The following is a 14,100-nucleotide window of genomic DNA, read 5'->3' on the forward strand; positions in this document are numbered from 1 at the left end:
TATATGCATATATACAAGAGAATAATGAAAATTCATTAAAATTGTTTTAAAAATGAAGGGAAGGGATACAAAAGAGTAATAGAGGGGGTGAATTTGATAGAAGTACATTATATGTATGCAGGGAATATCACAATGAAATCCCTTTGTATAATTAATATATGCTAATAAAAATTTACTTTGCAACATAGTACACTGTGTCAGTTGTTTACCCTCGTGATTATATGGCTGACTAGGAACTGTGGCTCACCGCCATTCCCCAGCACGACAGGATGGGAACCCAGGAAAAGATCAAAATCCCAATTCAAAGAATGGCTTTAAATGAATGTGTATCACTTTCATCCCTTCATAAAGTAAAAAAATGTAAGTGGAGCCATCATTAAGTCAGGGGCTGTTCTTGACTGGATGTGGAAACTGGCGCCATTGCACTGTAGTTAGCATCTGCAGACTTCTGGTTGGAGTACATCTGCTTCCCTCACTCGTCAAAGTTTTCACACCTGGTTCACTGTCACTTTTTGTAATACATTTCCCATGAACATTCTTGGTGATTTCAATATTCACAAAGACAATCTTTCCAATATTCAAGTTTCTTGAACTCTATTCTTACAATATTCTTGGCCTCCCTTTTACATCAAATACCTAGTTTCATGTCTTTTTTTTTTTTTTTTCCTGGCGCTGTGGATTGAAACCTTATGCCTGCTAGCCAAGTGCTCCACCACTGAGCTGTATTTCCGGCTTAGTGCCTAAATCTTGAACATTGGAACATTTATTCTGTCTTTTGATTCTTCTCTATTGCTTGCCACATCTTGAATATCCTCTTAGTTTCTCCTCATCGACTGACTTCTATATGTAGGAATTCCTAGGGATTTGTCTTCAGATGTCTTTTCTTCTTTATCTGTGCTTAACCTTTATGTGGACTCATCCAATCTGCTGACCGAGTGTCATCTGAATATGATGCCTGCCTAGTTTAAATGTGTGCTATACAAATTCAGGTGTTACAAATGTGATTGTTAAGAGCTGAGGCCTTTCAGAGGTGGCTAGGTCATGAGGGTTGTTCTCTCATGCATGGGGTTAAGGCCTTTGTAAAAGAGGCTTCACCAGCCTCTAGCCTTTCTTGTCCTTCTACTTCCTGTCATGTGGGGATGCAGTACGAAGGCCTTACCAGAGCCTGAGTGTTGATCTTAGACTTCATAGCCTCCAGAAAAATGAGAAAATATGTTCTCTCTACCCAGCCTTAGCTATTTTTTCATCACTGCACAAATAAGGTAATGACTCAAATTTATGTCATTAACTCAAACCTGTCCATTGACCTCAGACTCTTAGGTGTAGCTGTATCATTTACTTTGAATATCTTACAGGCAACTTAAATTTAGCAGTCCAAAAAATGAGCTTTTTAAAAAAGTGTTATTAGGGATTGAACTCAGGGCCTTCTGCTAGCTAGGTAGGTGTTCTACCACTTGGACCACTCCAAAAGCCCTGAAAGTGAACTTTTTATTTTCTCTGTCTCAACACACACTATTGCTTTCCCATCTCAGCAAATAGCAATTCCATTTCCCCATTGGTTTACTCAGGCCAAAAATCTTTCAGTCCTTTTGACTTTGTTACCATACACCCGCTACACCAGCAAATCCTACTTCCTTTACCTTCAAAACATATGATAAACACTTCCTACCACTTCTGCTTCTGTTATTCCTGTTTTCTCTCCTCACTCATCTAATCTCCGCATAGATCATGAAACTCCTGCCCTCAAAACTTTCTAATGACTTCCTCCCTTACTCAGAATAAAAGCCAGTGGTCTTACAAGACCACTTCTAGTCTGGATAGTTTCTTACTACTTCTCTGATCTCATAGCCTTCCATGGTAACACCAGCTACACAAGCCTTCTTTCTGAGTTTCAAACATGCAAAGGATGTTCCACATGAGGAATTTAGCATTCCATCTTGTAGAATGCTCTTTCCTAGATATCCACGGCTCACTCAAATGTTCAAATGAGCCATTTTTAGGGATTCCTTTCTGCAGAAGTTATTCCCTATTCTCTTTAGCCCACTGGAACTGACTCCAAATGTTATCATAACCTGATATGATACATAGTTTCCTTTTTATTTATTTAGCATATGTCTCCATCTAACCAGAATGTAAGCTTCATGAGGGCAGAGACTTTGTTTCATTTGCTGCTATATTCTCAGTACTTAGCACAATGTTTGATATATAGGTTTGAATAAGTGAGTTAAATAACTGCATTAACATCATTTGCCAAGTGTCTACAAATAATAAAAAGAACACTTATACAATGTTGGTAGCAATGTAATTTATAACAGCAATCAATACGGTATTCTTAAAAAAACTAAAAATAGAACTACCATATGATCTTTCTATACCACTCCTGGATATATAACCAAAATAACCAAAGGCAGCATACATTAGTGATACCTGCACAATAAACATCCATGTTTACCACGGCACTATTCACAATAGCCAAGTTATGGAATCAGCCTAGGTGTCCATCAGCAGATAAATGGGTAAAGGAACTGTGGTATATATACACAATATAGTTTTATTTCAGAATGAAATTATGTCATTTGCAGGAAAGTGGAAAGGACTAGAGATCATCATATTAAGCAAAATAGGCCAGATTCAGACAATTGCATGTTTTCTCTCATATGTGGAATCTAGATTTTTAAAAAGGCATGAAAGAGGATGGGTACCAGTGGAAGGGGGAGAAGGATGAGAGGGCAATGAAGTGAATATGATCAAAGTACATTACATACATGAATGAGAATGTTATAATGAAACCCATTATCTTGCACAATTAATATATGCTAATAAAAAAGTTGAATTCTTTTAAAAAGTCACAATGCATTATATTTATGTGCATAAAGTACATTAGAAAGGTAGAAAAAGAGGATTTTGGTCATTATTTTAAAAGTGTGATTTTAAAATGATCAAATGTATGGCTGCATCTGGGACAATTAATACTTTAAGATTAAGAAAAAAAGAATCACCAAGTTACAAATGGATTGTCTTCCAGAAGTTTCTTGGAAGCCAATATGTATTCTCCATACAAAAATGAAGTAAGTGCTATTCCAATCTTGTAGGAAATCTGAGATTTATGCAAAGTAAGTGCTAGGTTTTCTAATTCTGAAGCATGCACACTTAACCACTACACTGTTTCCCAAAGTCTTATGTAAGCCCTATAACTCTCGAATTAGTTTATACAAAGGGAGCATAAAAATGGAAGACATCCAGCTTATTCAGCTGTATTTAGAGTTTAGATGAGTTCTTAGCCTTCTAAATTGCAGACAATTACACCTATTCTTTGATGGGTCTTTCTGCTTTCTTCAGCCTATTTCTTCATATCCCCCCAATCCTGGATGAATACAGCTAACTATATCTTATACATCTACATTCTCCTCAGTAGATTGGGTATTGTTAAATTCATGACAATCTACTGTGCCCCTAACACTGTGTGGGAAAACTGATTCTCATGCATGTTACCGTCCTTTAACCACTCTTTCAAAGCTTCTTCTTGAAACTTTGATCATTTTTCCCACTACTCTTAGATTACCTTGTCTTCTTTGTGGAGAGAATATAAATTTCAGAAGGGAACTACCCCACTTCTCTGTCACCAGATCTATGCACATTCTAAATCTATACCCATCCTTTCCTAGTTTTGTCCTGCCACAGTAGAGAAGTTTCCACTTAAATCTAGTGTCTCCACTTCCTGTACTTCCTTTTCAGTTCTACCAAGCTATTATAAATTATGCCTTTTTTCTCTTCCATCTTCAACCTCTTCTCTTTTGTCTTCTTGACATTAGCATTTAAACATACACAAATCTATGTTAAGGGGAAAAAGTCTCCTTTGGATCCTGTTATGAGCACCACACTCCCTGCATAGCCAAAACTCCTCAAAAACTACACTTAAATTTCTAAACACTGATCCATAGACTGGTATCATACCACAATTAGGCTTTCACATGTCTATGGTAAAATAAGAAACAGATAAGCTAATGTTGTCCATGTCTATCTGTACAGAGATAAAATGTTAGATAAAGGTCACCAACTGTCTTCTTCCAAGGACTGTCCTTTATTGCCATATCCTTCTTTGTTTTTTAATTTAATGATTTTTAAAATAAAATGGTGGCCCCAGCAGGCCAAATATTAAAAATGTTTCTGTTTGGCAAAATAAAAACTTGCTAACCCTGTCAAGATAATACAAAAATCTTTTGCATTTATTGTTGTTCCTGTAAATTCAGAAGTGTGGAACCAGCTTTGTTGTATCTGTTTTTCTTACCTCTTTCTCACCCATTAACAATTCTCCATCAAAATATTGAGCCAAATACTTTGCCCAAAATACTCTTCCTGAGGTAATCCATGAGATCTGTAATGCAAAAGATAATTTTCATTGTACTAGGTCTTTCTGTGTACTAGGTAAGGTTGGTCATTCCCTCTTTCTTAAGAGGCTTCTCTTTTATTCCATTTTACTACAATTCTCCTGATTTTCTGCAATCTTCTTTGACTTTCTTTCCCTAGTCTTTTGCAAGCCCCTTCTCCACTAAACCACACTAGTGTTGGAAATCCTAGGTCAATGCCCTATCTACTTTTATTATTCTATGTTGTTTCTCAAGCTGATCTCATTCTCTCCCATATCTTCTGTAGCTGCTGTCTCAGATTTTGTAAGCACTTCAAGTCAGAAATGGAATTCATCAGTTTTACCTTTTCCCTTCAAACTTACTTTTTCTCTATCTAGTAAATAGTATACCTATTCTAATGGTCATGCCAGAAACACAGGAGTTGCCCAGATGCCTCTTTCCTTTATCTCCCACACTTAATTTTTTTTTTTTTGAGAGTTTTGGAGTTTGAACTCAGGGCCTCATGCTTGCTAGGCAGGCATTTTACCACTTGAGCCATGCTCCCAGCCCCCACATTTAATATTAATGATTAAGACAGTTAATTATGTTTTAAACAATTTTGTCATCTCTCCATCCTCACTGCCAATACGCTACTCCAAGTTACCATAATTTCTGGCCTCAATCACTGCAATGAATTCTCACACTCTTCTCCAAAACATCCTCTAAACTGCAATCAGAATGATCTTTTTAAAATGCAAATTGGATTATATTATTTCCTTGCTTACAGTGATTTACTATTAACCTTACAGTGAAGTCCAGAATTCCCAATGTAGCTCAGAATCCTCTACTCAGAAACTCCATTGTTCTGACTTCCTTTCTCATCACTGTCCCTCACTCATTCACTTCCAGTCAAAAAGCAATTCATCCAAAGCACCCTGCTCCTTCCTATCTCAATGTTCCAGCCCATGAGTTCCTATACAGGGCATATTTTCCCCTATGCTGGCCATTTTTTTTAAATGATAGGCAGAAATTCTTTAATCAGGTTTATTTTACAACAAAATTCTAAGTTTCATTTATACTAGTCAGCTCCTCAGGGACAGAAGAAGGTTTGCAGTGATGAGATCAAGTGAACATCATTCTACTCTTCCTGATTCTGCAGAGTTCTGCCCTACCAGCCAGCCAGTAAGGACCAGAGCTCTGCAGTCAAGGCCATCTGGGATTATTCTGGCCATGGGAACTTGCTTGCAGCGTCTGACAGCATGAGGTGTTGAATGGATATCCTGGGCCTTGCAGAGGGCTCCATTTGTGCCTACCAGGCAAGCACCGCTCCACCCAGAACCCTACTTGAGCACTCATCTTTTCTTTCTTTTTTTTTATTGTTTTATTATTCATATGTGCATACAAGGCTTGGTTCATTTCTCCCCCCTGCCCCCACCCCCTCCCTTACCACTCACCCCGCCCCCTCCCTCTCCCCCACACCCCCTCAATACCCAGCAGAAACTATTTTGCCCTGATCTCTAATTTTGTTGAAGAGAGAGTATAAGCAATAATAGGAAGGAACAAGTGTTCCTGGTTGAGATAAGGATAGCTATACAGGGAGTTGACTCACATTAATTTCCTGTGCGTGTGTGTTACCTTCTAGGTTAATTCTTTTTGATCTAACCTTTTCTCTAGTTCCTGGTCCCCTTTTCCTATTGGCCTCAGTTGCTTTTAAGGTATCTGCTTTAGTTTCTCTGCGTTAAGGGAAACAAATGATAGCTAATTTTTTAAGTGTCTTACCTATCCTCACCCCTCCCTTGTGGAGCACTCATCTTTTCTGGCATCCTCATTATCCACCAGCCCCTCCCTACTTCTCTTAGCTGCTACTTCTGTGAACTTGTAAACATCCAAAGTGCAGCAGCCTGGGCTATGGTGGGAGTCATGGGGAGGGCAGCTTTTCAAACCATACCTTCTACTGAACTGATGAAAGGGAAGTGGCAAAAATTCACCAAATACATGTGCCTCTCACCCTTTCCACTCTCAGCACTTCCCTCAGCAGTGTTCTCATGTGACAGCATAAGGAAGCTAACAGAGAAAGTTGCTATCAACCCCTGCAGCTTTTTGGCATGCAAGAAAAGCTGCCTAGAACTTTGTAAGCATGGTTGTAAAATTATGGTGACACTGGTATCTTTTGATCCATATTCCAGGGCTGAGTACTTTGTGCAGCTCATTTTGGAAGGAACAGATTGAAGGACACTCCCGCTTTGTGCAGGTGACCAGCCCCCAGACCAGGAGCCTCTGGTACTATAGCAGCTGGAGTCCATGGCACCTGGTGGCCACTCAGAAATGCATCTTCTTTGCCCTAAACAACAGCACTTCATCAACCCATCAACCTGGCATTGCCACTATCAATAGCAGAACACAGACATACTAACAGAGCTCCCATTAGTAAATGTTTACAGTTGGAAACCCAGCCAAAGCTTCCTTCAAAACTTGGGCTCTTCAGGCTCAATGTCTAGCTTCTTCCCTAAGGGCAGAACTGTCTCTCAGCCTGTGAGTTCTCTCCTGGACTGTCTACAGGATGGAACAGGAAACCCATGGAACACAAAGTCTCTTTACATAAATTAGTTCATGGCTGGAACCCAAGCTACAAACAGAGGGCAACCTTGCAGAGACAGCCTGAGGCCAGCCACACTCCCTGGGGCCTGTTCCTGTCAGGGCTGATTCAGAACAGCCACAGTTCCAAAAAGAGCAGAGGTGGCCTCTCATGCTCAACACTTTGTGGGTTACTCAGGACACTAGTGAGTGGTCAGGCCTAGACAGGTCCCATTTTCTGAAACTGAGAAAGTTTCCCTCTGAGGAGGACAGGGCTTATGAGCAGCAACAGCATTTGGACAGAAAACAAGACAAGTGGATGGAAACTTAGGTGTCTTCTCCACTGAGAGAAGGGTATGTACAAGGAGGAGGAGAGTATGACCAGGTGCACCCCCACTTCATCTCACTCAACCAGGAGATCAAACTGCTCAGCAGCTTCAAACTCAGCATTCATGGCTGTGGCTCATTCATCCAACTCTGATTTCAAGATCTCCAGTCCTTTTTTCTTCTTTCATTTCTCTTTCACAACTATGGGAGAGATTCTAGAGAGTTAGGGTTTGGCAGGGGACCACAATTAGTTTGGAATACACTACAAGTGAGATTCTGGACAAGTCTTCAGACCCCTCCAAGCCAAAGAAGGACAAGTGGAGGTAGAGCTAGAGTTTGTGGTCTGTAGGCAACGTAGGAGCATCTGACTTTCTTAGACATTTCCACATCTCTGGCATCTAGTTCTCCTTCCTTGGAGTTGGATTTGATGTTCAGGGTGGACAGCACAGCAGTGGTGGTGGGAGTGAGGGGGACACTATCTTGAAGAGGTCATTGTTCTCTTTCTCTAAGAGAAAAGCAATCCTAGGGCTACTATGAGGCAAGTGGGCAGCTGGGATCTGTACAGTATGAGCCACAATCTTCTTCAAGACAATGGGCTTTTTGACTGGAGCTGCATGGAGTGCCTTCTGCCAAATTTCAGGAAGGATGCTCAGGAGATCAGAGCCCAATTTCCACTGCGTCCTCCACAGAGAATTAGTAGGAAATGGGGTCCTGGGACCAGAGTGCTGAGCAGCCCCTCTGGACAGCGTTTGACTCTCAGACAAGTCTACAATCAGTCTAGATCTCCTCCACCATGGCCAACCCAGGCTTGCGCTTACTTAGAGGACACCTGCTGCTACCGCTGCTGACAGAGGAGCTCCTACACCAGTCTTCATATATGTAGCTTCTACACATCTCTCAGAGTTTGGCTTGGCATATATCTGCCTTATGGAAATCTTTCCTAACCTACATCTCTCCAAACCAAGTTTGTTTACCCTATTAATTAATTCTCAAATATCTTGTACTTTTACATGCCAGTACTTTGCATAGTTATAATTATTTGATCAATCACTTATGGGTTATTTCTTTTATGCCTGCCTGTCTATTAACTCTTCAAGACAAGGATCATGCCTATGTAGTTTATTACCATATCACACAATGCCTGATGCAATAAATACATGACGATCAGTTAATTGGACCCTGATAGAGCTGAGGAAACTAAACTCTGTAAGTTCAATGTTTTGTGGGAAAATGCATTGCCTGTCCTCCTCTCCTGTTTCTTCAACCACACCTCTTTCGTTTTTTCTCTTCCTTGCTCACTCCATACAAATAGAAATAATATTTGCACTGTTCAGCCTGTATGTACAAACTCTTCAGTTTGTGATGGGTATTGGAAGAAGTATGAGTTACAGAAGAAGAATTGGGTCAAGGACTAAGCTGTGGGGAGGGAGGAAGGGGTATAAATATATCTTGGGGATAAGGTTTCATTTTAGAATATATCTCAGAGATTTTCTCTCTATTCTCTAGGCTACAAAGTAAAAATTTACAGCATTGTTTTTGTTTTTCTAGTAAAAATACATGAAGCACAACCCAATCAACTACAATTTTTGGGGGAGTGGGTGGGACTTGGATTTGAACTAAGGGCTTCGTGTTTGCAAATCAGGCACTCTCTACTGCTTCAGTCACATCTCCAGTCCCAACCAAAATCTTACACATCATCCAATCAGAATCATGCCAGAAAAGACAAGATCTACTCTTAGACACAAACATTGAGTTTGAATGTTAAATGCAAAGATCTAAGGAGGGGAATTTATGTGGAATATGAACCTAGTCAACCAAAGCCATTAATCCTACTTACTACTACAAAAGGGGATGAGGAGAGTTCCCACTGTTTCATGTTCTTGCCAATTCTTGTATTAACTGACTTTGTAATTTTTATTAGTCTGGTGGCTGAAAATGCAGTCTCACTGAAGTTTTATTTTATAGTTTCCGAATTACTAACGTGATGGGTTGCTGAAATCTGCTCTCACTGGTTCATAAGAGCCAGTTGTGTTTAGTAGCACAACACTGGTAACCTGAATAATCTATGACATTTACCCGGCAGAAATAAGCAAATACTACAAGTTAGGGCTTTTCCTCCCTGGAAAGCCAGTTGTGAAACATGACCAATCTATCACTATTGGTAAGGCTGGATATTTTCTCATGTGTTTATGGGCTTTTGCATTTCCTCTCTTTGAAATTCTGATTTTATGTTTTGCCTGTTTGGTAAAAATCAAGCTATCCTCTTTCTTTTCTTTTTAACTCACAGTTGCTCTCTCTATATAAATCCTAGTCCTCAACCAGTTAACTATTGCTATGCTTAGATATAGTTCGAGTGTGTCCCTCGAGGGTTCATGTGTTAGGAAGTTGGTCCTTGATGAACCAAGTTGATAAGGGTCTGTTGGGTGGTCATGAGGTCATGGGGAAATACCCTCTAGTGATTAGCATAGCAGTCATGAGACCCCAGCTCTTCCTGGCTCCCTGAGTCTTCATGTGATTGCTTTCTTTCACATACTCTCAATGCTATGATGCTGTCCAAGCAGTGTCAGCAACATCAGAACTGAGAGCTATATAAACCTCCTCATAAAATACCACCATCAAATATTTCATAACTGTAGCAGAAAACTGACTAATAAGAGTGTAATACCGGCTGGGCATGGTGGCTCAAGCCTGTAATCCTAGCTAGTCAGGATGTGGAGATTAGGAGGGTCACAGTTCAAGGCCAGCCTTGGGGGATAAAAAACAAAACCATTTCAACCAATGGCTGTGCCTACTGGTATACACTTGTCATCCCAGCTATGCAGAGAAGCATAAATAGAAAGATTGCGGTTTAGATAGTCCTGGGCATAAAAGTAGATCCTCTCTCAAAAATGACTAATGTAAAAGCTGAGATCAGGAGGATCACAGTTTAAAGCCAGCCTGGGCAAATAGTTCGAGAAACCCCATCTCCAAAATAACCAGAGCAAAATGGACTAGAGTGTGGCTCAAGTGGTAGAGTGCCTGCTTTGCAAGGGCAAAACTCTAAGTTCAAACCCCAGTCTCACCAAAAACCAACCAACCAACCAAGCAAACATAAAACAACAATGCAAAATGGACTGGTGGCATGGCTCAAGTGGCAGAGTGCTTGCTTAATAAGCACAAGGCCCTTAGTTCAACCCATAGAACTGCCAAAAAAAATGTATTGCAAATATCTTCTCCCAGAACGCAGTTTATGTTTTCACTCCCTTGGTTTGCTTTAAAAAATCCTTTAAGCTGGGCACCAGTGGCTCACACCTATAATCCTAGCCATTCTGGAGGCATAGAGGTTTGAAGTCAGCCAGGAGAAATAGTTCGAGAGACCGTATCTTGAAAAAACTCTTCACAAAAATGGGGCTGGTGGAGTGGCTCAAGGTGTAGGCCCTGAGTTCAAACCCCAGTACCACAAAAAAGAAAAAATATTTCAAAATTTTTGGATATACATACAAAAAGCTGTACATAATTAATGTATATAATTTGATAAGTATATAATTATAAACCAATAACTGTAATCTATGCCATAAACATATTCATAACCTTCAAAAGTTTCCTCCTGCCCTCTTATTATTTTTTTGAGGTAAGAACACTTAAAGTAAGATTTACCCAGCTAACAAAATTTTAAGTGTATGAGACAGTATTGTTAATTATAGGCACTATAATTTATAGTAGATTTCTAGGACTTATATAACTGAAACTTTGTAGCCTTTGACAAATACCTTCCCATTTCTTTCCCCTTCACTTAGCCTCTGCAACCACCATTCTACTTTGCATCTAGGAGTTTGAATAATTTACATTCATCATATATTTATCATTTGTTCCTTCATAAAGAAGGTGAAACTTGACACAGATAAGGGGGACCCAATTCTCCCTAGGGCATTGGGGTGGGAGTTAATTATTGTCAGAGCCTGTTAATGCTAACTTTAAGCTTTTATCGTAAGTACTCCACTTAAAGTTTATTTTTCCTTTAAAGAAGCTTTTAAAGAAGCCTTGTTTTCTTTTAAAATAAGAAGTAATGTGATTTGGAGTTACAAACCCACCTGAAGCCAGCTACTGGCTACATCTCCTTCATTTCCATTTGTTGACAAGTAAAAGACAAAGTATCTCTGTATTATCTCCCTTTTGTGCAGTAAGATTTAATGTCATTCACTGTTTCCTGAAGGTGTAGCCACCGCAGTCAGACTCCCTCCAGAGTGTTTTCAAAGCTCCAAGTTTCCTTGATGTGGCAAACTGTAAGGTGAGAGCTAACTTTGATACTCATTCACCTTTCAGGGTTCCTGCTTTTTCCTTGGTTGGTATCTATACATTCCACACTTTTGTGCTAGATAAATAATGTTTAAATACACACACACACACACACACACACACACACACATTTTTGCAGTTCTGAGGCTCAAACTCATGGCTTCATTCTTTGCTACGCTACGCAGGTGCTCTACCACTTAAGCCTCCACCAGCCCTTTTTAATATTTTCTTTTTTGTGGTACTGGGGTTTGAACTCATGGCCTCATGCTTGCTAGGCAGGTGCTCTTACCGCTTGAATCACTCTGCCAGTCCTTTTCTGTGATGGTTTGTTTTTTTTTTAGATAGGGTCTTGTGAACTTTTTTGCCCAGGTTTGGCTTCAAACCATGATCCTCCTGATCTCTCTCTCCTGAGTTGCTAGAATTACAGGTGTGAGCCACCAGTGCCCATCTGTGTTGGGTATTCTTGACAATAGGGTCTCAGGAATGACTTGCCCTGACTGGCTTCAACCTTGGTCCTCCTGATCTCTGCCTCCCAAGTAGCTAGGGTTATAGGCATGAGCCACCAGTGCCTGGCTAATGTTTAAAAAACATTTTATCCAGGGCTGGAGTGTAGCTCAGTGGTATAGCACTTGTCTAGCAAGCATAAGGCCCTAGATTCAATACCCAGCACTACTATTTTTTTTTTAATCCAATGGGCTGATTAGTTGTTTCAATAAGGAGTGTCATTCATGGTATAAAATCTGCCACATTGCTGAGCATGAAAGACCTGGTTCTGTAAAATCAAGGTGAAACTCGAGACAGATAAGGGGGACCCACTTTTTCCTAGGGCATTGGGGCAGGAGTTACATATTGTCAGAGCTTATTACTGTTAACTATAACCTTTTTTTGTAAGTACCCCTTGTAAAGTTTATTTTTCCTTTAAGAAGCTAAGATGTTCAGGCCCAGGGCAATTTGACTCCTCGAGGGTTATTAGGTCCTTCCCTGGTGCCCTGGCTGCCTTGAGCAAAGGACCACCAAGCAGCCAAAGAGAGACTGCTGGGGCTGCTTGAGACTGTCTGTAGAAAACTTGAGGAAGCTACACAGCAACCACAGCTGCTTCCTGCTGAAGCACAACCTCAGCTCCTAAAGTCACTGTCACAGCCAGGACTGTTTTAAACAGTTCATGCTGTACTTTTTGCCATACAAGCCTCAGTGAACTTAATGATTTTGCAGCCATTTCCATTTCCACCCAGGACGGAGGGGGAGCACTTGCCCTGGTAACTGAGCAGAAGGGCTGTGACTAATGCAAACAGATCTCCCTCATTTGCATGAGGAAATGCTGTGATTGGTACAAATGAGGTCTTTCATTTGCATGAGAGATTGTGCCATGAGTGGTGCAGACACTCTTGCCACATTCCCTTTCTGGTTATATAAGCAGGTAGTTTAGATCACTTTTATTTTTATTTTTTTTGTGACAGGGTCTATGTTGCCCAGGCTGACTTTGAACTCAAGTTCCTCCTGCCTTCCCCTCCCAAGTGCTGGGATTAAAAGCATGCACTACTGTGCCTGGTTTTAGCTCACTTTTCAAGTCAGCCAGCAGATACCCTTCTGCCTCCTGGTGTTGCAACAGTAAGCCAAATAAAATAGTTCTCTGAGTGGTCTTTTAGCTCACTTTTCAAGTCAGCCAGCAGATACCCTTCTGCCTCCTGGTGTTGCAACAGTAAGCCAAATAAAATAGTTCTCTGAGTGGTCTTTTCTTCCCTACTTTTGATTTTTTATCAAAAATTGAATAGGCTGAGCTGGTAACACAAAGAGAGCATGGAAAAAGCAGAAGTGGCAGTGGAGTGATGGCAGTGGCAGAGATAGCAGAACTTGTACCCTGGTGGTGGCAGAAGTGACAGTGGCAGTGGTGACAAGATGGCAGCTGAAGAATTCCAGAGAGCAGCTGGGACAGAAGTGACAGACACAAGAGGACTGTGAAGAGGCAACAGAAACGAGGGCAAACTTTCTGGAAAGTTCCAGAAAGCTGCCAAGCTCTATGACCAAGGGTCTCAAACATCCTAGGCCTGAAAGTTGCAATACCTGTCACTATCAATGGCTAAGGTTGTTGATACGGTGAGTCCAAGAGCTTAACACTTGTCTCTGTAGTGCTGAGGGTCCCAGTACCAGGTGCCACCTTCTGCTTTTGCTGAGATCTATGGCCACTGCCCACTGCTGCTAGGAGGCAAGGATTACTATAGCTGTTAACTGTTGGGCCACAAGCAGTTAAAGCCCAGAGTGATAAGCCTGAGTATCTAGAGCTGTAAGTCTCCTGCTTCTAATGCCTGGAGCAATAGGCCCTTAGCTCTCAGGGTGTGGAGCTGTAAGCCTCTGACTCTGCCTGTCCAGTCCCTAGGTCTTGGGTACTCAAAGGGCCCAGGACTGTCAGCACTGGAAACTTGCTGTATACCCAGGATTCTTATCTGGGTAGAGCAAAAGGACTCGTCACCTGACTGGTAACAAACCCTCCTCCTTCTCTTGGGTTTGATGTGAGATAAGAATACTGAGAACAAGGAACAAGCTAGTGCATTTAGTATTTATCAGCTTGTGACACTAGGTA

At 40.9% G+C, this 14,100-nt stretch overlaps 1 pseudogene; it reads right to left on the bottom strand.

The window, feature by feature from the left end:
- Positions 1–7,323: 7,323 nt before the first annotated feature.
- LOC109692101 (sororin pseudogene) lies at positions 7,324–13,560 on the bottom strand (annotated as a pseudogene).
- Positions 13,561–14,100: the final 540 nt, after the last annotated feature.

Source organism: Castor canadensis, chromosome 14, assembly GCF_047511655.1.
Source record: "Castor canadensis chromosome 14, mCasCan1.hap1v2, whole genome shotgun sequence".
Lineage (NCBI taxonomy): Eukaryota > Metazoa > Chordata > Mammalia > Rodentia > Castoridae > Castor > Castor canadensis.